Source organism: Entelurus aequoreus, linkage group LG18 (assembly GCF_033978785.1).
Source record: "Entelurus aequoreus isolate RoL-2023_Sb linkage group LG18, RoL_Eaeq_v1.1, whole genome shotgun sequence".
NCBI lineage: Eukaryota > Metazoa > Chordata > Actinopteri > Syngnathiformes > Syngnathidae > Entelurus > Entelurus aequoreus.
Window position 1 is genome coordinate 24,255,143 of NC_084748.1, and position 25,951 is coordinate 24,281,093.

General features: G+C 41.3%; 1 long non-coding RNA gene across 1 annotated transcript in view; it reads right to left on the reverse strand.

The window, feature by feature from the left end:
• Positions 1-25,951, reverse strand: part of LOC133633549 (uncharacterized) — an 83,076-nt gene that overhangs the window by 19,061 nt on the left and 38,064 nt on the right. The window contains exon 2 of the long non-coding RNA XR_009821780.1: positions 9,345-9,389. This is a non-coding gene — a long non-coding RNA (uncharacterized LOC133633549). The remainder of the gene's footprint in view (positions 1-9,344; positions 9,390-25,951) is intronic.

Genomic DNA, 25,951 nt, shown 5'->3' on the forward strand with positions numbered 1-25,951 from the left:
TTCTTCTCACGTGTTTTGCATTATTTTTCCTTCCTCTTCTCTGTTAGCCGGAGGATTATTTTTTTTTGTACCCAAAAAAGATTAAAGGCCTACTGAAACCCACTACTACCGACCACGCAGTCTGATAGTTTATATATCAATGATGAAATTTTAACATTGCAACACATGCCAATACGGCCGGGTTAACTTATAAAGTGACATTTTAAATTTCCCGCGAAACTTCCAGTTGAAAACGTCTATGTATGATGACGTATGCACGTGACGTCACTCGTTGAAACAGAAGTATTCGGACACCATTGTATCCAATACAAAAAGCTCTGTTTTCATCGCAAAATTCCACAGTATTCTGGACATCTGTGTTGGTGAATCTTTTGCAATTTGTTTAATGAACAATGAAGACTGCAAAGAAGAAAGCTGTAGGTGGGATCGGTGTATTAGTGGTTGGCTGCAGCAACACAACCAGGAGAACTTTGACTTGGATAGCAGACGCGCTAGCCGACGCTAGCCACCGACCGCATCGATGATCGGGTGAAGTCCTTTGTCGCTCCGTCGATCGCTGGAACGCAGGTGAGCACGGGTGTTGATGAGCAGATGAGGGCTGGCTGGCGTAGGTGGATAGCTAATGTTTTTAGCATAGCTCTGTGAGGTCCCGTAGCTAAGTTAGCTTCAATGGCGTCGTTAGCAACAGCATTGTTAAGCTTCGCCAGGCTGGAAAGCATTAACCGTGTAGTTACATGTCCATGGTTTAATAGTATTGTTGATTATCTGTCTATCCTTCCAGTCAGGGGTTTATTTATTTTGTTTTTATCTGGAGTTAAGCCCGATGCTATCACGTTAGCTCCATAGCTAAAGTGCTTCGCCGATGTATTGTCGTGGAGGTAAAAGTCACTGTGAATGTCCATTTTGCGTTCTCGACTCTCATTTTCAAGAGGATATAGTATCCGTGGTGGTTAAAATACAAATCCGTGATCCACAATAGAAAAAGGAGAAAGTGTGGAATCCAATGAGCCCTTGTACCTAAGTTACGGTCAGAGCGAAAAAAAGATACGTCCTGCACTGCACTGTAGTCCTTCACTCTCACGTTCCTCATCCACAAATCTTTCATCCTCGCTCAAATTAATGGGGTAATCGTCGCTTTCTCGGTCTGAATCGCTCTCGCTGCTGGTGTAAACAATGGGGAAATGTGACGAGCCTTTCAACCTGCGACGTCAGGCTACTTCCGGTACAGGCAAGGCTTTTTTTTAATCAGCGACCAAAAGTTGCGAACTTTATCGTCGATGTTCTCTACTAAATCCTTTCAGCAAAAATATGGCAATATCGCAAAATGATCAAGTATGACACATAGAATGGATCTCCCCGTTTAAATAAAAAATAATAATTTCAGTAGGCCTTTAAATCACTGCGACCTTATATCGACTATCGTGCTTTACATTATATCACGATCAAGAACAAGTGTCCTCTTTCTCTGCTAGACTTGGCTTTCAATGCAATACACCGAGCTAAGTTCTTAAGATGGGTCATTGCAATGCTCACAATCTTGCCCGTATCCGACAGGAGGACAAATAGAAGACGACATTTAACACTCCTGTCGGTCTTTTCGAGTGTCTGTTCATGCCATTTGGATTAACTAAGGCTCCCGCAGTTTTTCAAGGTCTTAATAATGACGTGCCTCGTGATATGTTGGGTCGCTTTGTGTTTGTTTATTGGGGAGACATTGTCATTTTTTGTACCACACTGGAGGAGCATACCCAGCAGTTATGCTGTGTATACCTTGTGCTTCAAACGTTGCTTGAAAATAAGCTATTTGTTAAGGCTGAGAAATTTAAGTTCCATGCACCGTCTGTGTCTTTTTTTGGGTTCATAGTACAGCAGGGTCAGCTTAGACCCAATCCAGCGAAGATCCAAGCCATGGTCGACGGGCCTGTTCCTACATTAAGGTCCACCCTGTATTCAAGAATGGTAAGCCCAACACACTTTCCACACTACTTTCCTCTAATTCCCCACTTGGAGACTATTGCTCCACAGTTTCGGATCTTTGTTTGGTTGCAGTGGGATGTCGAGATGTAGGTGAAGTAAGTACTCAAGAATTCTTCTGCACCGGACACTTGCCCTGTGGCCGGCTTGTTCGTCGCTCCTGAAGTTTGTCTTAGTGCTGGCCTGGGCGAACAGCTCTATCAATCAATCAAAGTTTCCTTATATAGTCCTTAATCACAAATGTCTCAAATGGCTTCACAAGCCACAGCGACATCCAATACTCACATCCCACAACAGGGCAAACACTACAAAACCCAATGGGAACAAAGAGAAATCTTGGAAGGGACCGTAGATGTGTTGACCCCCTCTCTGGGTGACCGGTGCAATGGGTACTGAGTGGAGACGGTTAATAATGTGAGAGTTTAGTCCATAGTGGGGCCAGCCGAGGATCCTCTTGCATGTAGACACGTCCGGGCGCAGAGATGTCACCGACTGATGCATAAGGAGTGGTCCACCCCGCATCGCTATGCCAAGCCACAGCCTCCAGCACGACCACCACCACCAGTCTTTCGTCACGCCAAGCCACAGCTTCCAGCACGACCACCACCACCGGTTTTTCGGCCTGCCAAGCCGCAACCCCCAGCTAGGCCACCTCCACCTGCTCCACGCCCTGCTCCAAGGCTACCAACATGCCTAGCAGCTCCACGCCAAGTGCCACCAGTCGCAGCTCCACGCCAAGTGCCACCAGTCGCAGCTCCACGCCAAGTGCCACCAGTCGCAGCTCCACGCCAAGCGCCACCAGTCGCAGCTCCACGCCAAGCGCCGCCAGTCGCAGCTCCACGCCAAACGCCGCCAGTCGCAGCTCCACGCCAAGCGCCGCAAGTCGCAGCTCCACGCCAAGCGCCGCCAGTCGCAGCTCCACGCCAAGCGCCGCCAGTCGCAGCTCCACGACGCCAAGCGCCGCCAGTCGCAGCTCCACTGCGCCATGGGCCGCCAGTCGCAGCTCCACGACGCCAAGAGCCACCAGTCGCAGCTCCACAACGCCAAGTGCCGCCAGTCGCAGCTCCACGACGCCAAGTGCCGCCAGTCGCAGCTCCACGCCAAGCGCCGCCAGTCGCAGCTCCACGCCAAGCGCCGCCAGTTGCAGCTCCACGACGCCAAGCGCCGCCAGTCGCAGCTCCACGATGCCAAGCGCCGCCAGTCGCAGCTCCACGACGCCAAGCGCCGCCAGTCGCAGCTCCACGACGCCAAGGGCCGCCAGTCGCAGCTCCACGACGCCAAATGCCGCCAGTCGCAGCTCCACGCCAAGACCTCTCAAGCCAAGACCAAGACCCCTCAAGCCTAGACCAAGACCAAGTCCAAGACACACCATGCCAAAACCAAGTCCAAGACACACCATGCCAAGACCAAGTCCAAGACACACCATGCCAAGATCAAGTCCAAGACCAACCATGCCAAGACCAAGTCCAAGACCAAGAACAACCATGCCAAGACCAAGTCCAAGACCAAGACCAACCATGCCAAGACCAAGACCAACCATGGCCACGACAAGCTTCGCCACGACAAGCTTTGCCACGCCAAGACGCGCCACGCCAAGCTTTGCCGCCTGCTTCATCTGCTGCTTCTACGCCTGCCATGACGACGACGCCGCGCCTGTCTTCTCGTCGGCCACGGATATGGCCGCTACCTGGTCGTCCGCCACGCCAAGTGCGCCCACTTCATCGTCTGCCACAGATGTGGCCCTTCCCGGGTTGCCCACCTCGCCACATGACTATACCTCTGTGGATTCGGAGCCACTTGGCCTGGCGACCCACCGCCATGTCCCCCTCCCGCCCTCCCATGACTCTTGTTCATTTTTTTGTGTTGGGACATCTGGGATCTGTCTGTAAGGGGGGGGGGCTCTGTCATGTCTGTGTTAATCATGTTTTTGTTTTGCTTGGTTTTTGGACTCTTTTTTTAGTTCCTGGTTTCACTTCCTTGTTTTGTTTGGTTTCCATGGTCACCCATTAGTTTTCACCTGTCATGTCACGCACCTGTTTCACGTTTTCAGTCACGCACCTATTTTCACTGATCATGTCACTATTTAAATCTGTCATTTTCTGTTGGTCTTTCTGGCGACATCACATTCACCTTCTCCGCACATTTATGCTCTGCCCTCTTTATGATCACGCGTCTTCATGTCATGTTCTATGCCAAGTAAGTTTTTGTTTATTGTTCATAGTTTTTGTGCCCACGTGCATGTCTTTTGTTTCATAGTCAAGTTTGTACCTCCGCTGTGAGCGCCTTTTGTTTATTCCTTTTTATTGTCCTTATATCAAATTATGTACTCACCTCCAAGCCACGTCCGGTCCACATCATTTGCACCACGGGAGAACAAATCACGCCATAGACCAAGTCATGACATATACTCTCTAAATTACTCTCAAGATGACAAGCCAGCTTAGAGCAAGTGAATTCCTGCTGTCACAGATTTCTTGGTGGTCCTCCATGAGGACTAACGCCAAGGACTTGGTGGCTGCGTGCTCCATCTGTGCCCACAATAAGTCTTCTCACTGGGCGCTGGCTGGTTCTTAGGCCACATTCTATTCCCTCTTGTTGTTAGTGGACTACCCACTCTGCAATTGAAACACAGTTGTCCTGACCATGGTGGACTCTTTGTCCAAAACGTTTTCACTTTGCTGCATTACTTAATAATACCTGAGATTTATATAGCGCTTTTCTAAGTACCCAAAGTCGCTTTACATGTTAAAAACCCATCATTCATTCACACCTGGTGGTGGTAAGCTGCTTTCGTAGCCACAGCTGCCCTGGGTAGACTGACGGAAGTGTGGCTGCCAATTTGCACCTACGGCCCCTCCGACCACCACCTATCATTCACTCAACATTCATTCACCGGTGTGAGCGACACCGGGGGCAAGGGTGAAGTGTTCTGCCCAAGGACACAACAGCACGGTAAGAGGCGGGGAGCGAACCTGCAACCCTCAGGTTTCTGACACGGGCGCTCTACCCACTATGCCATGCCGCCCCAAACTTAAACTTAAACTCCCATCCTCACTTCCACAGGGGCCCGCAATTCTCAACTGCTGTCTGGAAGGCTTTTTTTGCAATACTTTAGGTGCCTCTGCCAGTCTGATCTCTAGATACCACCCTGTCCAATGGCCAGATGAAGCGAGCTAACCAATAATTTGAGGCCACCATACGCTGCATTTGCCACAAACAGCCTGCATCCTAGTCACTTAATCTACCATGGATTGGATACGCGCACAACTCTCTTGTCAGCTCTGCCACAGGGGTGTTACAGTTCCATTCATCCTACGGCTTCCAACCACCTGCATTTCAGTCATTGGAATCGTCTACCGTGCCGTCTGTTGCTGCCCATATTCGCTGTGCACCCTCGGCCAAGCGCAACACTGGAGCTGCACTTTTGAATGCAATCAACTCTTGGCGAACCACCATTGTCTTCGGGCACTTGATTTCAAGCCAGGACAAAGGCTGTGGTTGTCTTCCAAAGATCGCAGTTGGAGGCATTTGTGTCAGTGAGGGATAGGAGGACACTGGACAAACTGCTCGCCATCATGGACAATCCTGCCCACCCACTCCACCTGACAATTAAGGGACAGCGGAGCTCATACTCCAACAGGCTCCTTCAACTTCCTTCCCGCACTGTGCGATTCAAGAACTCCTTCATTCCACACTCCATCCAGCTGTATAATCACTCGCCATACAGCAATAAATTACATCTGCCTATTACCTGACACCTGACATGTTAGCTACTTCTCTTTGTTTTTAATGTTTATAATGTCTATTTTCTATTTCCTGCTGGATCTACTCTCTATTTTATGCTGCTGCTGTCACATATACTGTATATACTGTAATATTGTACATGGTCATTGGTATATATTGTATATATGTTATAGACATAATATAATATATCTGTATATATATTATTCTGTACACATATGTATATATTTGTATATATGTTAGATTTTTTATCGCTATATTAGTCTATTTATACCTGCATTGTCCTTTCCATCCTTACACTTTCCATCATTGTAAGTGAGCTACTGTTTTAAACAATTTCCCTTGTGGATCATTAAAGTTTGTCTAAGTCTAAGTCTAAGTCTAATCTACCACATCAATGCATGTTTTACATCTTAATTTACATCAATTACATATAGTATTGGTCATTCTTCTTTTGACGAGGACTCTGTGGCACGTTAGTCGCTCCAGTTATATGGCGGAGTCAGAGGATGTGGTCATTAAGCCGTGATTCATTGAAAACAAAAACACAACAATTACTTACATTTCCCTAAGTGATCTGTAGTAGTCAGGCTAATTTGGATTAGTCGCTAACCTAGCTCGGGAAACCTCGGCGTTTGCCTTTTTTCTGCTTCCTTTCGCATTGCTTGCGGCATCTGTTCCTCCGTAGGGGGACAACAGTCGAGCTGTGTGCAGCGCTGTATCCAAGTTCCTGTTGTTGTTGTAAATAATTCACATATCTTTGTTAGGGTTTAAACCAAAGATATTCAACTAATTTGTTTCAGGGGCTACTCATTGGCCTAGTGGTTAGAGTGTCCGCCCTGAGATCGGTAGGTTGTGAGTTCAAACCCTCGCCGAGTCATACCAAAGACTATAAAAATGGGACCCATTACCTCCCTGCTTGGCACTCAGCGTCAAGAGTTGGAATTGGGGGTTAAATCACCAAAAATGATTCCCGAGCGCAGCCACCGCTGCTGCCCACTGCTGCCCACTGCTCCCCTCGCCTCCCAGGGGGTGAACAAGGGGATGGGTCAAATGCAGAGGATACGTGTCACCACACCTAGTGTGTGTGTTTGACAATCATTGGTACTTTAACTTTAACTTAATTTCCAGAAAGCTGCACAATTTGTCTAATCGTGTACAGTATATTCCAGAAAACCTGCATCTTCTACAGAAGACATTTGATTTTGGTCTAATTATTTTGTCAGAATTAGAGGAGTGATTTGTTGTTTTTAAGGACCTTTGGCAAAAATGTGAGTGTCTCACAAGTTTTTTTAACTGAACTCGCAGGCCACCAGTTGAATAGTCGAAATGATGAAAAAGAGAGGTCCTAAAATGAAACCTCGAGGAACACTACTAGTACAACTAAATAACTGGAACTGGAACTGACTGCATCTGAAGTGAACACGCTACAGCAACACCTTAGTTACATAAATCACATTCTGAAAACATATACAACTGCCAAAGAAGGAGAGGCACTAAAGTGGTGCCTTAAGGAACGCCTGAGTTATGTAAATCACAAGTTTGGACCCCAGTGTTCTATATTTGCCAGCAATGTCCATGTAAGGCTGTGTGTGTGTGTCTATATGTTCTCACTGTATGTACAGTAAACACACACATGTTCAACTACACACACACAAATACCCAATTGATACAATGTCCAGGAAAATGTGCACATTTTCTTCCTTCAGAACAGTAAGTTAAGCAGTTAAATTGAGATATTCCAGGCGGTCAGTAGTCAGATTGTATTGGTTATGTTATAAAAGAGGCCCATACTTTTTAAAATGCAAGCTATTTATCTCTCAATTTGGTTTTATCTGGTAGGCTTCACAGGTGCACGCACACACACACACACACACACACACACACACACACACACACACACACACACACACACACACACACACACACACACACACACAGAAATGTGCTTGTGTATATGCACGTGCACAGACCCACCGCATAAACATTGCCGTCCAACACACACACACACAGACACACACAGGCCTAGCGCTTGTCATTACTCGCTCCGTCAAAGTAGATCATAGCGGCATTAATTGAGAGTGCAATCATGCTGGGAGTCCATGGTTCAAAGGAGCTGATAATAAGATGCGATAGGTCCAGCTGATGGAGAAGCCAGGCAGACTCACGCTGCTGTGTGTACTGAATGTCCTTGTGCGGTTTTTCATACACTGAAACGCGACAAAATTATTTAATAAGTGAGTGTGAGCAACTGCATTTGTATTTTGAGCTTAATTATACGGGGCTTTATATGGGCTGTGATTCGTGGTTTTCAGATTCATGCCCCGTTTGTTGTGCTTTTATGGTTATGTTATAGTTTATTACAACTTACATAACGGAACATCATCATCATCATCATCAACACAGGAACAATTCAACGTCAAAGTAGTCAGAGAATTATTCTAATTTAATTCTAACACTTCATTGTTTCTGCAATCATCGACAGTCTGTTCAATTCCCATATATGACATGTTCTTATATTATCATTTTCTAATAGGGAAAGACAACTAATGTGTGATACTGAATAGTTTATTCATTAATGGAAGTCTGCTAGAGTAAATAATGGCATGAAAAAACACTGCCTTTTTAATTTATGCCATTTTGTCACATTCAATTTGAATAGACTAGTAATTGATATACTCCAATAATATTGATCAATTATTCACAAAATAATACATTAAAAAATTTAAAATAAAACTGCCATAAGTATTGCAACAAAAGAGACACACATCGAGAAGTGCAAAAAACAACTTGCTTATATTGTAACGCAGATGCTCACAATTCCGGGGGTTTGTGAATGCGCCTCGCTTGCTGTCACCATCATTGGTGCATATTGAGAAAGTGTTATTGCAAATTTCAAATGGCTCGTTTGGAGGAAGTATAAAGTAAGGCAAGATTGTTTTAGCGAAATCGCCGCCATGCCTTCATGGTTTGATTTCAAATTTCCGGCACCTATGCACAAATACACAAAAACAGATACCATTAGGTAAGAAAAGTTGGTTTTGCATAATAGGTCCCACGGTATAGTAAACACAAGAACAGGTGTTTCATACAACGCATTTAATCATTTTAATTTATAATTTAACATAATTAGAATTTGTTAGTATTTTTGTAAATCAGATGTGGCATTAAATGTGTGGTCTTGAATGTTACATACAATTTTTTGAACAAAAAGTGGCTTGTGCTAAAAAAAACTAAACAAAAACAACTATTGACTCCCATTTTAATGATTTGGGTTTTGCCCTTAAATTCTTCCTGTATCCAAAGACTCACTTCCTGAGTGTGCATCTAACGACCAGGAGTAGGACTCCAACGCAGAAGAAAAATAATAAGAATAAAGACTAAAAGACTAAAAGACCACTCAAAAAGGAGTGAGGAAAAAAAATAACTAAGGATGCACAGAAAAGGTGTGAGAGAACAGAAAATGCATACAAAAGGTGTGGAGAGGAAACAGAAGCCACAGGAAACGAGAAGCTTGAGTGGAGCCAAAGCAGAGGAGATGAACAGGACTGGAAGGGTGAACCATCTGGAATCTATTGGCGCCGAGTGAAAGGACTGGAGAGATGAAGTAGTAAGGAGAAAATGAGTACCAGGTGTGCGCAAGTGGCTCCGCCCTGTAACCCAGATACCAGGTACTGAAACAAAAAGCAGACAGGCGGCAGCAGAGTTGCCAGATCATGACATTGCAAACAATAATTTAAAAAAAATAAAAATATATATTTTTCTTATTATTACAAAAAGAAAAATATTGATCTAATCACTTTTCTATCATTTATAAACTAAACTATGGTAGGTATTAATAGTAACGACACCTGGATCCATCACCCCGACTTTATAATTAGTATTTTTTTCATGCATTAAATTAGTCTACATTTTTTTTTAATAAGCCATTTTTTTTCTGGCAAAAGACCAGTATTGGCCCCCGGAAACGAAGCCTTTACTCACAAACCTTCAATGCTGAAGGAACAGATCTAATATGTGTGCTTAAAGGACACAAAACCAGTGTGTAAACTTTAGATTTCTGCCTGATCGGCGGAGGATCAAACACTTATTTGACTAATTGACTTCGAAATGCACATCCTTTGTGTGTTGATATTCCATCTCTGGTAAAATAAAGCTATGATGAAAATGGACTGATCAGCAGGGGATGAAATAATGACTTCCCTCCTGCGTGTAAATGTGTGCACGAGTGGTTGCCAGTTGTGTATTGTTGGCATTGCTGTGGTCAATCACACAGCAGAATCCAATACAAGTGCAACCTTCTGTTCGCTGAGGCGGGAGCTTTGGATAGCCTCCCTTATTGTTTGACGGAAGTTGGAACAAACAAGAGAGACATCAACACCGGCGGTGAAGGACAAGAAGAGATGAGAGGATTTGAAGGGCAGAAAAAGACCAGAAAGATGATAAAGACAGAGGATATAGAAAGTTAGGAAAATAAAATGGGAAAAACTGGAATTGAGTGGAACACAGAAAACAGGACAACAAAATGTCAAGAAGGAAAATGCAGGAGATATGAAAATGTGGATGAAAATGGAACAACCAACTGCATAGAGGACCTGCACTGTCTCAGACCGGAAGGTGATGCAAAGGTTGGGTTCAACCATCATGTGCATTGCAGAAACTTCACTTCCTGCCATCGACGGCATCTACAGGAAGCTTAAGGAACAGCTTCTTTCCCATAGCTGTCTCCATGCTGAACTCTGTGCCCCCATTTGGGTATCCATCCCTACACCACATTAGTAGGTAAAAAGGACTAATTAAAAAAGTTAAAAGTTAAAGTACCACTGATAGCCACACACACACTACGTGTGGTGAAATTACCCTCTGCATTTGACCCATCCCCTTGTTCCAACCCCTGGGAGGTGAGGGGAGCAGTGAGCAGCAGCGGTGGCCGCACTCGGGAATCATTTTGGTGATTTAACCCCCAATTCCAACCCCTGATGCTGTGTGCCAAGCAGGGAGGTAATGGCTCCCATTTTTATAGTCTTTGGTATGACTCGGCAGGAGTTTTTAATCACGACCTTTCGATCTCAGGGCGGACACTCTAACCACAAGGCCCATTACCACTGGTTCAATGCACTACTGTACATACAATAAATCATAACCATATCTGTATAGTTATTTTTAACCTGTTATAGTCCGTAAATACCCTTATCAACAGCATACTATTCATTCTCATTCATTAGCAATATGTACACAGTATATTCCATGCACATTATATCATGTATATACTGTATGTCAGGTACTCAATTCAATGCTTAAGCACTTAATTGTGAGATGCTAACTGCGTTTCGTTGTTCTGTACTTATGACATGTGCATGGACAACGTTCAATGTAATCATAAACATTCCATAAAATGGTGCCATATCCCATATTTTACATACATGGACAATATGATCACTAATTCTAAACACCTTTATGGATCAAATGTATACAAAAATATACAAATAAATCATATATGTCTGCGATGAGGTGGCGACTTGTCCAGGGTGTACCCCGCCTTCCGCCCGATTGTAGCTGAGATAGGCTCCAGCGCCCCCCGCGACCCCGAAGGGAATAAGCGGTAGAAAATGGATGGATGGATCATATATGTATATATAAACATTTAGACTAGCTGAAAATGTGAATTCAAACTTGTACTACCATACCTGAATTATTTTACACATCCACAGCAGAACAATTACCGCAATTTCCTGGCTCGTGAGGCGCACCTAATTATAAGCCGCACCCACGTAATTTTGGGAAAAATTTAAAATTGTTCAAATATTGGCGGCACAAGCCGCAGGTGTACACACTGAAACAAGAAATATTCAATATTTACACAGGTGAACCAGTGCACAAACACAAATATTTCAAATATTTCCCTTGAACAAAATACTAATCGCAAGCACTTGCCTCAAAAAATGACAAGTAAGTAGGGTTTTTAAATTACCGTATTTTTCAGACTATAAGATGCACTTAAAATCCTATTATTTTCTCAAAAATCGACATTGCGCCTTATAACCTGGTGCGCCTAATGTACGGCATAATTCTGGTTGTGCTTACTGACCTAGAAGTACTTTTATTTGCTAAATGGTGTAATGATAAGTGTGACCAGTAGATGGCAGTCATACATAAGAGATACGTGTAGACTGCAATATGATGGCAGTAAACAACACCAAAACTTTAAATGTTCCATTGAGAATATAGAACATTACACACGGCGCTCAAAAATATGTCAAAATGTTTTTAGTACAACTTCGGTAAGCTTTGAAGCCACACCGCTTGATGGATTGTCGGCGCATTAAACATACAAGTATTATTACGGTGTGTGTATAAGGACCGCAAAATGGCACCTATTAGCAGACATATTTCCTGGCGTTTTGTTTCACAATATTATGCAAAACCAACTTTTCTTACCTTCTGGTACCTGCTGATGCGTATTTGGGATCTGCACAAGTCCTGAAAATGTGCGCACGTCCGCAATCGTAGTCCATGCCGACGCCGTAGTCATAGGCTTCTTCTTTTTCTCGACCTTCTTATGTGGCATTCATCCTTCGCTTTTGCCATTTCTAGTATAAAGTAGCGTACATTTCTTACTTACATCTGTCAGTAGACTAGCTATCAAAGCACTAAAACTGTAGTGGGTTTACATAATTCACCCAAGGAACTTTAGTTATTAGAGAGTTCCGGTCGGACGGTTTTTCACGGAACACATTTCCGGCGTTGTTGCACTAGTGAGCCACAGATGAGGAGATGCTGCTCCGTTATTGATTTAAGTAAAGTCTGAATGTCATTAAAACGGTTAGCTCCATCTTTTGACACTTCTTCCACTCCCGTCCTTGCACGCTACACCGTTACAACAAAGATGACGGGGAGAAGACGCTGCCGAAGGTGAGCCACGTAAATAAGACCGCCTATAAAACGGCGCATCCTAAAGAGACACTCAGTAAGCTACTTGATAATGGTCTGTAAAACATAATCCATGCAACACTTTCACCAAAGAACCATTATTACAAGTTATGTGAACCACAAAGATAGTGTTTTCCATTTAGAAAAAATAATCCTAATATGACCCCTTTAAATGCGCCTTTTGTCTGAAAAAAGACCTGCATAGACCCGCTCATCGACAGTGCGCCTTTTAATCCGGTGCGCCCGATGGTCCGAAAAATACGGTATGTTTCTTTTACTGTATCTATCTTCTGACCAGCAAGCATGTAAACAATTGCAGCGTGACAAAGTTTACAATGTATATTAACGGACATTAAGCAAGTAAGAAATTCAGATTGACATAAACAATGGTATCTTACAATTTTTCTAAATCTCCTTGGACGCATCCTCGCTCATCCATGCGGACTGGACACTGGCTGAGAGTTGGTGGGAGGCCGAGGGTGGAGTCGGCTCTCTTGGTTGCTTTGTTGGGTCTGCTCCTGTCTCTGGCCATGCTCCCCCCAACCTAGCAGACGATGGCGTGGAACACCGCAGTATATGTTTTTTATTTGATTTTTTTTGTTGTTCTTTTACTTTTGTAGTCTGTATGTAGAAATGGCTGGTTGCAACACCTCTGCTCTTACAATGTCTTTAAAGGTCTACTGAAATGAAATATTTTTGTTTAAACGGGGATAGCAGATCCATTCTATGTGTCATACTTGATCATTTCGCGATATTGCCATATTTTTGCTGAAAGGATTTAGTATAGAACAACGACGATAAAGTTCGCAACTTTTGGTCTCTGATAAAAAAAAGCTTTGCCCAAACCGGAAGTAGCGTGACGTAGTCGGTTGTTCGCTTCCTCATATTTTCCTATTGTTTTAAACGCAGCTAGAGCGATTCGGACCGAGAAAGCGACGATTACCCCATTAATTTGAGCGAGGATGAAAGATTCGTGGATGAGGAACGTTAGAGTGAAGGACTAGAATGCAGTGCAAACATATCTTTTTTCGCTCTGACCGTAACTTAGGTACAAGCTGGCTCATTGGATTCCACACTCTCTCCTTTTTCTATTGTGGATCACGGATTTGTATTTTAAACCACCTCGGATACTATATCCTCTTGAAAATGAGAGTCGAGAACGCGAAATGGACATTCACAGTGACTTTTATCTCCACGACAATACATCGGCGAAACACTTTAGCTACGGAGCTAACGTGATAGCATCTGTCTCAAATGCAGATAGAAGCTAAATAAATAAATCCCTGACTGGAAGGATAGACAGACGATCAACAATACTATTAAACCATGTACATGTAACGACACGGTTAATAATTCTCAGCCTGGCAAAGCTTAACAATGCTGTTGCTAACGACGCTGAAGCTAACTTAGCAACTTAGCAACCGGACCTCACAGAGCTATGATAAAACATTAGCGCTCCACCTACGCCAGCCAGCCCTCATCTGCTCATCAACACCCGTGCTCACCTGCGTTCCAGCGATCGACGGTGCGACGAAGGACTTCACCCGATCACAGATGCGGTCGGCGAGACGGAGGAAGTTAAGGTGAGTTTGCCGGCTAACGCGTCTGCTATCCATCTCTGTCTTCCTGGTTGTGTTGCTGTAGTCCGCTGCTAATACACCGATCCCACCTACAACTTTTTTCTTTGCAGTCTCCATTGTTCATTAAACAAATTGCAAAAGATTCACCAACACAGATGTCCAGAATACTGTGGAATTATGAAATGAAAACAGAGCTTTTTTGTATTGGATTCAATGGGTCCGAATACTTTCGTATCAACCGTTAACGTCACGCGCATACGTCATCATACATAGACGTTTTCAACCGGAAGTTTAGCGGGAAATTTAAAATTGCACTTTATAAGTTAACCCGTGGCTTGTGTTGCAATGTTAAGATTTCATCATTGATATATAAACTATCAGACTGCGTGGTCGGTAGTAGTGGCTTTCAGTAGGCCTTTAATGTCCTTTGTGTTCTTTGATGTTTGATTTTTCCCTCTTACACACGTTTGTGTGCTATGGCTATAAGGTTTTTTTTTTCCCTTGGCCTCAGTCTGGACACCCTCTTCAGGGGCCCAGGCTTAGACTGAATTTTTTTTTTTTCTCAAATGCTGCTTTCCTTCGACTTTAAACAATTTTCTAGTCCAGTTAGGTGGCAAAATTAAATGGCTCGTAACTGCGGCTCTGTTCTCATTGTTCACATAAAAGAGCCATTCAGAAGAGTCTCAGCTAGTTCACAAACGTCACATCTGAAGCATCTCCTCCCATAAATGATGAACCATACAAAGGTTTTCGGTTTCTCTGGATGTCTCTCTTATTTCATTTATGGTACATTCAACAAAGAAAGCAGGTAGTCATTTGTACATTATAATATTTTCCTAATCATCAATGATTGCACAGCAAAGAGAAGTTGCATTCAGCAAAATTTCCAAGAACAGAAATCTAATTTAAACCAAGGATTCATTTTGGTTCTGCATTTCTCTGATTTATCAGTAGGACTTTTGTGTTGTGGGCTGTGGAGCTATATATATATATATATATATATATATATATATATATATATATATATATATATATATATATATATATATATATATATATATATACACACTACCGTTCAAAAGTTTGGGGTCACCCAAACAATTTTGTGGAATAGCCTTCATTTCTAAGAACAAGAATAGACTGTCGAGTTTCAGATGAAAGTTCTCTTTTTCTGGCCATTTTGAGCGTTTAATTGACCCCACAAATGTGATGCTCCAGAAACTCAATCTGCTCAATGGAAGGTCAGTTGTGTAGCTTCTGTAACGAGCTAAACTGTTTTCAGATGTGTGAACATGATTGCACAAGGGTTTTCTAATCATCAATTAGCCTTCTGAGCCAATGAGCAAACACATTGTACCATTAGAACACTGGAGTGATAGTTGCTGGAAATGGGCCTCTATACACCTATGTAGATATTGCACCAAAAACCAGACATTTGCAGCTAGAATAGTCATTTACCACATTAGCAATGTATAGAGTGTATTTCTTTAAAGTTAAGACTGGTTTAAAGTTATCTTCATTGAAAAGTACAGTGCTTTTCCTTCAAAAATAAGGACATTTCAATGTGACCCCAAACTTTTGAACGGTAGTGTATATATATATATACATCCACATTTATTCCAACACATTCGACATCTGCTTAGAAATTGTTCGTGCGTGTTTGACAAAACTGTTTTAAACAAGAAAGAGTGAGACGTGGAAAATAGAAGCGATTATTGCTTTCAGCATGAAACACTTAGTGAAGCACACTTGATGATGCATTAACCACTCAGTATTTCCTTTTCACATTTTGCATACTTGTTTAACAAGAGCAGTAAAAGTACACTCAGTGAAACACTATAAAATACTACCTCAACTAATGCTCAATTTTACTGTTAATTTAACAATATCTTTTTAATGTAGGTGTGTAACATGGTGTGGTGTGTAGGTGTATATATTGGGTTTTTACATGATTTTCAAACAGGGGTGCTCTGCAGGGTTGGTATAATTCCAAGCATAGGCGCCGATCTACATTTCTGCTAGTGGGTGCTCGGTGTGTGTGTGTATTAGTGTTGTCCCGATACCAATCTTTTGGTAACGGGACAAAACATATTACCAGGTACCAAAAGTAGTTTGGTACTTTTCGGTACTTTTCTAAATAAAGGGGATCACAAAAAAGGTCATTATTGGCTTTATTTTAACAAAAAAAAATCTTACGGTACATTAAACATATGTTTCTTATTGCAATTATGTCCTTAATTAAAATAGTGAACATACAGGATAACTTGTCTTTTAATAGTAAGTAAACAAACAAAGGCTCTTAATTTAGCTGCTGACGTATGCATTAACATATTGTGTCATTTTCCATTCTATTATTTTGTCAACATTATTAAGGACAAGGGGTAGAACATCAATCATTAATCTACTTGTTCATTTACTGTTAATATCTGCTTACTTTCTCTTCTAACATGTTCTATCTACACTTCTGTTAAAATGTAATAATCACTTATTCTTTTGTTGTTTGATACTTTACATTAGTTTTGGATGATACCACACATTTGGGTATCAATCCGATACCAAGTAGTTACAGGATCATGCATTGGTCATATTCAAAGTCCTCATGTGTCCAGGGACATATTTCCTGAGTTTATAAACATAATATACATAAAAAAAAAACGATAGAAGATTTTGTGATGTTAAAAAATATTGATGTAATCATAGTAGTATCGACTAGATACACTATTGTACGTGGTATCATTACAGTGTAGATCCACTAATGGCATTTGTTTATATTGTAGCGTCCCGGAAGAGTTGGTGCTGCAGGGAATTCTGGGAATTGGTTCTGTCGTGTTTATGTTGTGTTGCGGTGCAAATTTTCTTCCAAAATGTGTTTGTCGTTGTTGTTTAGTATGGTTTCACTATATGGCACATGTTTATGACAGTGTTGGCGTTGTTCATACGGCCATCCTTAGTGTGACATATATGGCTGTTGAGTTAGTATGCCTTTCTTTCGCTCGTGAGTAATGTATTCAAAGTCATGATGATTGTGTCATTAGTTCATTGGTTAGGCTTTGTTAATTATAGACATTATGATCTGTGACTTATCTATTATGTAAAGTGGACCATTCTCGCTATAAAATAACGACAAGATTGATTTTTCAAAAATTACTTTAAAGGGTGAAAGTTGCTATCAATTGTTGGCGCTCGGCATTATCCGTAGGTGCTCAGGCCCCGAAGCACCCACGGGATCGGCCCCTATGATTCCAAGAGCCCCTGACTGGCAGGTGTTGTTCGCAGGGCCGTCAAAGTGGAGGGGTAAGTGTCGATATTATAGCAAGCACAAGGTGACCCCGGGCTTTTGTAAAGTTTGAATATATTTTTACTGTCATTCAAATATGTAAAAATGACGTCATAAATGTTACTATAAAATAACTACACTTACAAAACTTCCAAGATAAGGTGGCTTGAATCAAAAATCTTTAACAAATTAAAAATACAAAATGGTTTGTTCCGCCTGGATAGTAGCGCACCTAAGATGGAACACATCACAGACGTCATAAAGTCGTCAAAGCTCACATTTAAACATTCACACACAGCACCCACATTTCTGAACACGGATAAAGTGGTAGAAAAAAGGTAGTAATATAATAAATCTATTTATGGCAGCAGAGGAGAAAAGTTATGTTTAAGTCTCACTTTTGTATCTCATTGCACATAACTGTGGTGCATTCAAAGACCCTTGGTTAAAGTTAGAAACAGAGGTGTCATAAGACAGGGGGAGACTTAACCTGCAGGAGATGCACTAACAATAATGATGTATTATTATGATTCATGACTGGTTATAAGATTATTTAAAATCATATTTTTGCCACTTTATATTGATTTGGTGGCACTTTCAAATTAGTCAAAGGGGTTTCTAGATATGTTTTAGATTTTATATGTGTTTTAAAAAGCTGGTTTTAACCAAAACTATGCAATAATATATTTTTTTATTTCTTGTAAAATATCAAGTGTGTGTGTATGGTACGGCGACTTTTGGTTTAGGGTGGGATTGGGATTAGGGTTGGCTGTGAAACAAAACAAACGTTTTTTAGAATACAGTATTTTTTTTCAAACCGTACAGATCCGTACAAAAACCCAGACAATCTGCTGAGCAACCTTAAATGGCAAAAAAAAAAAAATCTATATTTTTTACTACTTTATTTACATCAAATACATCAATTCACAATCGTAACAATTTAAAAGTCTACTATAGATTTAAGTTAAGTAACTCGTTTAAAAAAAATCAACATTTAAAAAAAGACAGTACTCAGTGGCACCGGCGTGTGTCAGAAGAGTGAAAGAAGTTGAAATTGTGGCGATAATACTCCCTGATTGTTTAAATGCACTCCTTGCTAGAAAAGAACTGACATAGTCTTCACGCATGCGTGGACCGTTTAGGTCTTCTGGTACTGATCGGGTAGTGATTTCTTCTGTTGTGTCCACCTAGTTTAGTGGCTTGCTCTTACTGTGTGTAACATGTTAAGCCTTGTTCCCCGGTCCTCCAGTGATAATACTACATGTAAAAAATAAAAAAAAATGTTTATTTGCCGAAATGGAGGATTATTGATTAACCGTATGTGTATGGAGACACACATGCTTCTTCCGTTTGGAGGACTGAGCATCAAAAATAGAAATTGATGGACCGTTCTCATCGATATCCACCCCTAATTGCTGCAGTATGTTCAGTATATATTGAACGAGTAAGTGAAATTGTTGGGTTTTTTTCCAAACACTGCTTTTAAAACATAATGTATCCTTATGTCGCATGTGTTTATTTAGCACTTTACTATACCTGAAAGGGCACCCGCTTTAACATTCACACACTGATGGCCGGAAGCTGCGTTACAAGTTGCTAACCACGACACATCAGGAGTAGTGTTGTCCCGATGTTTTGGTACCGGTACCAACATTATTTCGATACTTTTCGATATTTTTCTAAATAAAGGGGACCACAAAACATTGCATTATTGGCATTCATTTAACCAAAAAAACTTACAGAACATTAAACAAATGTTTGTTATTGCAAGTTTGTCCTTAAATAAAATAGTGAGCATACAAGACAACTTGTCTTTTAGTAGTAAGTAAGCCAACAAAGGCTCCTAATTTAGTCTGCTGACATATGCAGTAACATATTGTGTCATTTTCCATTCTATTATTTTATCCAAATTATTAAGGACAAGTGGTATAAAATTAATTATTAATCTACTTCTTTATTTACTGTTAATATCTGCTTATTTTCTCTTTTAACATGTTCTATGTACACTTCTGTTAAAATGTAATAATCATTTATTATTCTGTTGTTTGAATGCTTTACAGTAGTTTTGAATGATACCACAAATTTGGGTATCGATCCGATACCAAGTAGTTACAGGATCATACATTAGTCTTATTCAAAGTCCTCATGTGTCCAGGGACATATTTCCTAAATTCATAAACATAATATCAATTTAAAAAAAACTGAAAAAAATATTAATGTAATCATAGTAGTATCGACTAGATACGCACCTGTACTTGGTATCATTGTTTACATTTTGACGCCGGTGAGCTACGGTGTGTAGTGAAGCATGTTTAGCTATTCCTCGTCCTGCAGGGATGATACTTGTAAGAAACATACTTTATTTGTCGCCATGGAGACAAGGATTAGTGATTTAGAAGTAGCTACAACACTGCCGACTGGGGCTGGACTTTAGCCGCTATCTAGCTAGCCATGTCTTAAAGCACCTCTTCCTAAAGGCGTTTCAGTGTTATAACTTCACCTTTAACGTTAGGTTTTAGGCCAAAATGCGTCCATTTTCCCTTTTCTGTCTACACACTGTGACTGCTTGTAAGTACTCTGTGATTGTGCGCTGCCGAACATGCTCGTCTGCTCGTAAACCAGCAATGACACGACGTGACGACGACAGGGACGCAGGGGTGTGGCGGACTGGTACTTTTCAGAAGCGGTATAGTACCGAATATGATTTTTTTAGTATCGCTGTACTATACTAATACCGGTATACCGTACAACCCTAATCAGGAGCAAGGTGAAATGTCTTGCCCAAGGTCACAGCGGCTGTGACTCGGATGGTGGAAGCTGCATACGAACCACTCTACCGTCTGAGCCATTCCGTGATTATGTACTAGTGCAGGGGTGGCCAACCAGTCAGAGACTAAGAGCCACTTTTTTTTTACTGTGTTACTGCAAAGAGCCACATCCTACACATGGGCACACATGAACATCACCCTATCCCTTCCTCTCACACACACACACACACACACACACACACACACACACACACACACACACACACACACACACACACACACACACACACACACACACACACACACACACACACACACACACACACACACACACACACACACACACACACAGACCTCTGCTCAGCCAGATTTATTGTAAATGCCACACACCAACATGACTCCTCCAGTACTAAGACCACAGGCCAGTTATTTTCAACAATTAACATTGTATGCACTGTCTCACACACCCAAACTCTCAGTTCAACCAAGTCCACAAACAAAAATATAATATTTTTTCTGTTACTATGCATGTTGCTTAGTGGGATTTATGGCATTCCTTGTGACGCTGAAGATTGGAAGCCTTGAAATGCGCTAATGACGCCTGACATATAAGGCAGAATGGCTTGCCATTACGTTCAACAAAAAAATATAAACTCTCCCACTCTGTTAAAAATGTCCTGTTAATATTTTCGTTTTGCTGTTCTTTGTTTCCCTGCCATTTTGAGAGCGAACTTGTCACAAATTGTTTACTACTGTGATCTCACGCACATACACGTTTGACGTCACTCAAACCGGCTTCGGCTTCTTCTTCTTATGTTAGACTGACCATACGTCCTCTTTTCCCCGGACATGTCCTCTTTTGCGGGGCTGTCCGGGCGGGGTTTCTTAAATGCCTCAAATGTCCGGCATTTTGAGTTTGGGTTGCGTGTATTTTCATTGTACGCTTCCATGGTCGGACCAGGATGAGGTAGGGATTGCAGATGGTTGGAATGGGAGCAGCTTTGAGCAACACAGACCGCCGAAAAAGAACAAACAGTCTACAAAGAAAAAGGTAACTTTGTTCATATCATCAAAATGATTAATCACGATGACAGCGTGCAGCCGTTTGTCTTTCTCTGAAACAACGGAAAAGTGTGTAATGGAATATTTGACCAACAATAGTAAGGGAATCAGAACTAAAAGTATGGTACACAGACGGTAGAGTGTTTGTTATTCACCGTTGCTATAGCAACATACATTGGTAAAGGCTGGCTGAGTATCAATAATTGTCTCTGATTAAACACTATTTTCTGCAATCATTAAAGGCCTACTGAAATGAAATGTTCTTATATAAACGGGGATAGCAGGTCCATTCTATGTGTCATACTTGATAATTTTGCGATATTGCCATATTTTTGCTGAAAGGATTTAGTAGAGAACATGGACGATAAAGTTCGCAACTTTTGGTCGCTGATAAAAAAACCTTGCCTGTACCGGAAGTAGCGTGACGTCACAGGTTGTGGAGCTCCTCACATCTGCACATTGTTTACAATCATGGCCACCAGCAGCAAGAGCGATTCGGACCAAGAAAGCGACGATTACCCCATTAATTTGAGCGAGGATGAAAGATTTGTAGATGAGGAAAGTGAGAGTGAAGGATTAGAGGGCAGTGGAAGCGATTCAGATAGGGAAGATGCTGTGAGAGGCGGGTGGGACCTGATATTCAGCTGGGAATGACTAAAACAGTAAATAAACACAAGACATATATATACTCTATTAGCCACAATATTATATTTAATATGCCACAAATTAATCCGCATAACAAACACTTCCCCCCTCCCGTCCATATAACCCACCAATACAAATCAAACACCCGCACAACACACTCAATCCCACAGCCCAAAGTACCGTTCACCTCCGTAAAGTTCATACAGCACATATATTTCCCCAAAGTTACGTACGTGACATGCACATAGCGGCACGCACGGACGGGCAAGCGATCAAATGTTTGGAAGCCAAAGCTGCATACTCACGGTAGCGCGTCTGCTATCCAACTCAAAGTCCTCCTAGTTGTGTTGCTGCAGCCAGCCGCTAATACACCGATCCCACCTACAGCTTTCTTCTTTGCCGTCTTCATTGTTCATCAAACAAATTGCAAAAGATTCACCAACACAGATGTCCAGAATACTGTGGAATTTTGCGATGAAAACAGACGACTTAATAGCTGGCCACAATGCTGTCCCAATATGTCCGCACAATCCGTGACGTCACGCACAAACGTCATCATACCGAGACGTTTCCAGCAGAATATTTCGCGGGAAATTTAAAATTGCACTTTACTAATCTAACTCGGCCGTATTGGCATGTGTTGCAATGTTAAGATTTCATCATTGATATATTAACTATTAGACTGCGTGGTCGGTAGTAGTGGGTTTCAGTAGGCCTTTAAGAAACACCAAGGTGCTTGTTCCAGCACGCAGCCATGTGCTTTGTGAGCTAAGGGGTCCATGAAGTTACGTAACAACAAAAATGTCCACAGCAGCTTTAGTGTCAGATGCATGTGGTTGTCAGCCCAGAGGAGAGGCAGATAGCAGTTCTGTTGTTGACCCTCAGCCTCGTTAAGTTGCTCCTATTAATGTTCTACATCTCAGGTGTGTTTTTCTGCTCTTCTCCATTTTTCACTTTGCGCTTGTTTTGGTTTCATTAAACGACAATCTTGGGATCGCTTGATTGTGAGAATTATTCAACACTTTCCATGTTATTGGTGATTCAGATTAAATTATTTATTATTGTTATTATTATGATCATCTCAAATGTGAAGCGGCAAAAGTTAAAATAAAATGTTATGAAAATATTAGAGATGTCCGATAATGGCTTTTTTGCCGATATCCGATATTCCGATATTGTCCAACTCTTAATTACCGATTCCGATATCAACCGATGCCGATATATACAGTCGTGGAATTAACACATTATTATGCCTAATTTTGTTGTGATGCCCTGCTGGATGCATTAAACAATGTAACAAGGTTTTCCAAAATAAATCAACTCAAGTTATGGAAAAAAATGCCAACATGGCACTGCCATATTTAGAGCCCGCACGGCCCATGTAATTATTATTGAAATCACAAAGTGCTTTTTTTTTTTTTAACCTGCCTCAAAACAATATCAGTGCAATACTTTTCATAACATGGTTACTACTGTCTAGTTTCTCTTGTTATATTCTTATTTTACTGTTATATTTTTATTCTCATTGTTGCTTTTTTTTGTATTGTTATTGTAATATTTTTCTATTCTGTTTCCATTTATACCCCCATTATTTACTTTTTACTTTTTAAATTCGATCTCAATTCTGTACACTGCTGCTGGAATTTTAGTTTTCCTGAAGGAACTCTCCTGAAGGAATCAATAAAGTACTATCTATCTATCTATCCAAACAGCAGCTTTGAATTTGGGACATGCTCTCCCTGAGAGAGACTATGAGGAGGTTGAGGTGGGCGGGGTTGGGGTGGGTGGGAGTAGGGGGTGGCGGGGGATGTATATTGTAGCGTCCCGGAAGAGTTAGTGCTGCAAGGGGTTCTGGATATTTGTTCTGTTGTGTTTATGTTGTGTTACAGTGCGGATGTTCTCCCGAAATGTGTTTGTCATTCTTGTTTGGTGTGGGTTCACAGTGTGGCGCATATTTGTAACAGTGTTAAACTTGTTTATACATCCACCCTCAGTGTGACCTGTATGGCTGTTGAACAAGTATGCCTTGCATTAATTCGTGATGAGAACAGCCGGTAGATATTATGTGACTCGGACGGCACGCACGCTAAGGAAATGCCTTTAAGGTTTATTGGCGCTATGTACTTCTCCCTACGTCCGTGTACACAGCGGCGTTTGAAAACGTCATACATTTTACTTTTAGAAACCGATACCGATAATTATGAAACCGATACCGATAATTTCCGACATTACATTTTAAAGCATTTATCGGCCGATATTTTCGGACATCCCTTAATCACAACATCTTCTTTCGTTTCTTTTTAATCTATATTATGTTTATAAACTCAGGAAATATGTCCTTGTACACATGAGGAATTTGAATATGACCAATGTATAATCCTGTAACGACTTGGTATCGGATTGATCCCCAAATTTGTGGTATCATCCAGAACTAATGTTTAGTTTAGTTTATTAAGGATCCCCATTAGTCTACACCACAGTGGAGACTATTCTTCCTGGGGTCCAGGCAAAAAACATCACACAATCACAAAACAAACGATTACAATGCAGTACAACATGATCAAATAATAAAATGTTGTAATACAAAAATAGCAACAACGTAACAATGTAAAGCATCAAACAACAGGAGAATAAGTGATTATTACATTTTAACAGACGTGTACATAGAACATGTTAGAAGAGAAAGTAAGCAGATACTAACAGTAAATGAACAAGTAGATTGATAATTCATTTTCTACCTCTTGTCCTTAATAATTTTGACAAAATAATAGAATAATAAATTACACAATATGTTACTGCATACGTCAGCAGACTAATTAGGAACCTTTGTTTGTTTACTTACTACTAAAAGACACATTGTCTTGTATGTTCTCTGTTTTATTTAAGGACTAAATTGCAATAGGTAACATATGTTTAATGTACCCTAAGATTTGTTTTTAAAATAAAGCCAATAATGCCATTTTTTTTGTGGTCCCCTTTATTTAGAAAAATATCGAAAAGTACCGAAAAGTATCGAAATAATTTTAGTACCGGTACCAAAACATTATGTGATATAAACTCATTAAATACAAAGTGAAATACAGTATGTGAATGTTTCTGCTTGCCCCAACCCAAACATCCTAATCTGCAATTCGGCTCACCCTCTGCACCCGCCCTCAAGGCCATTAAAGGAGAGACTCCTCCATGATATCGGTGCAATGAGCCGCTCTGACATTGCTTCCCCCTTCCCTTATGGACACCTGGAGATTGTTGACTTTGTTTGGATTAATATCACGGCCGTCTCCATAGCAACCTGCTGTGTTTTCGTGACTATACTCTGCGAAATGACGCACAAAGTCCATGTAATGCCAGACAAAGCGACGGACAAAGGTTTACGGACACATACTTCCACAGACAATATACAAACAGGCATACACACACCCAGCCCCGTCATACGCCTTCGCCTTCATATGTCGTGATGTGTGCTCATATGTGCTTATGTGTGCTGAGGTTTGTTCCCAGTCCCACACTGTGCCCTGAACGGGAGCAGAGTTTGGGGGGTGGCTTTTTTTCTCCCTTCTCCCTCCTCGTGTTTTCGTTTTCCAATCTTTTACAGCACCTGTCCTGTACCACATTTCATATTATAGTTTTGTTTCCTGGACGGGTTGACTGTAATCAAATCACATTGTACTAAGTGCATTCACAAATAAATAATCATCTGTCTTCTCCGGTGATAGCCGTGGAAAAATGCCTGTAAATGCTGATCACTAAAAACAATTACCGGGCTGACAGAGGCGGTTAAAGTCAAAAGTAAATGTAAAGTAAGTAAATGCAGCACATCGAGCAAGAAGCAGAAGGTGACAAACTGTGACGCTAACCAGCTTGAAACAACACAAAAAACATGTGCTTATTAAAAGCCTACTGAAATGAAATGTTCTTATTTAAACGGGGATAGCAGATCCATTCTATGTGTCATACTTGATCATTTCGCGATA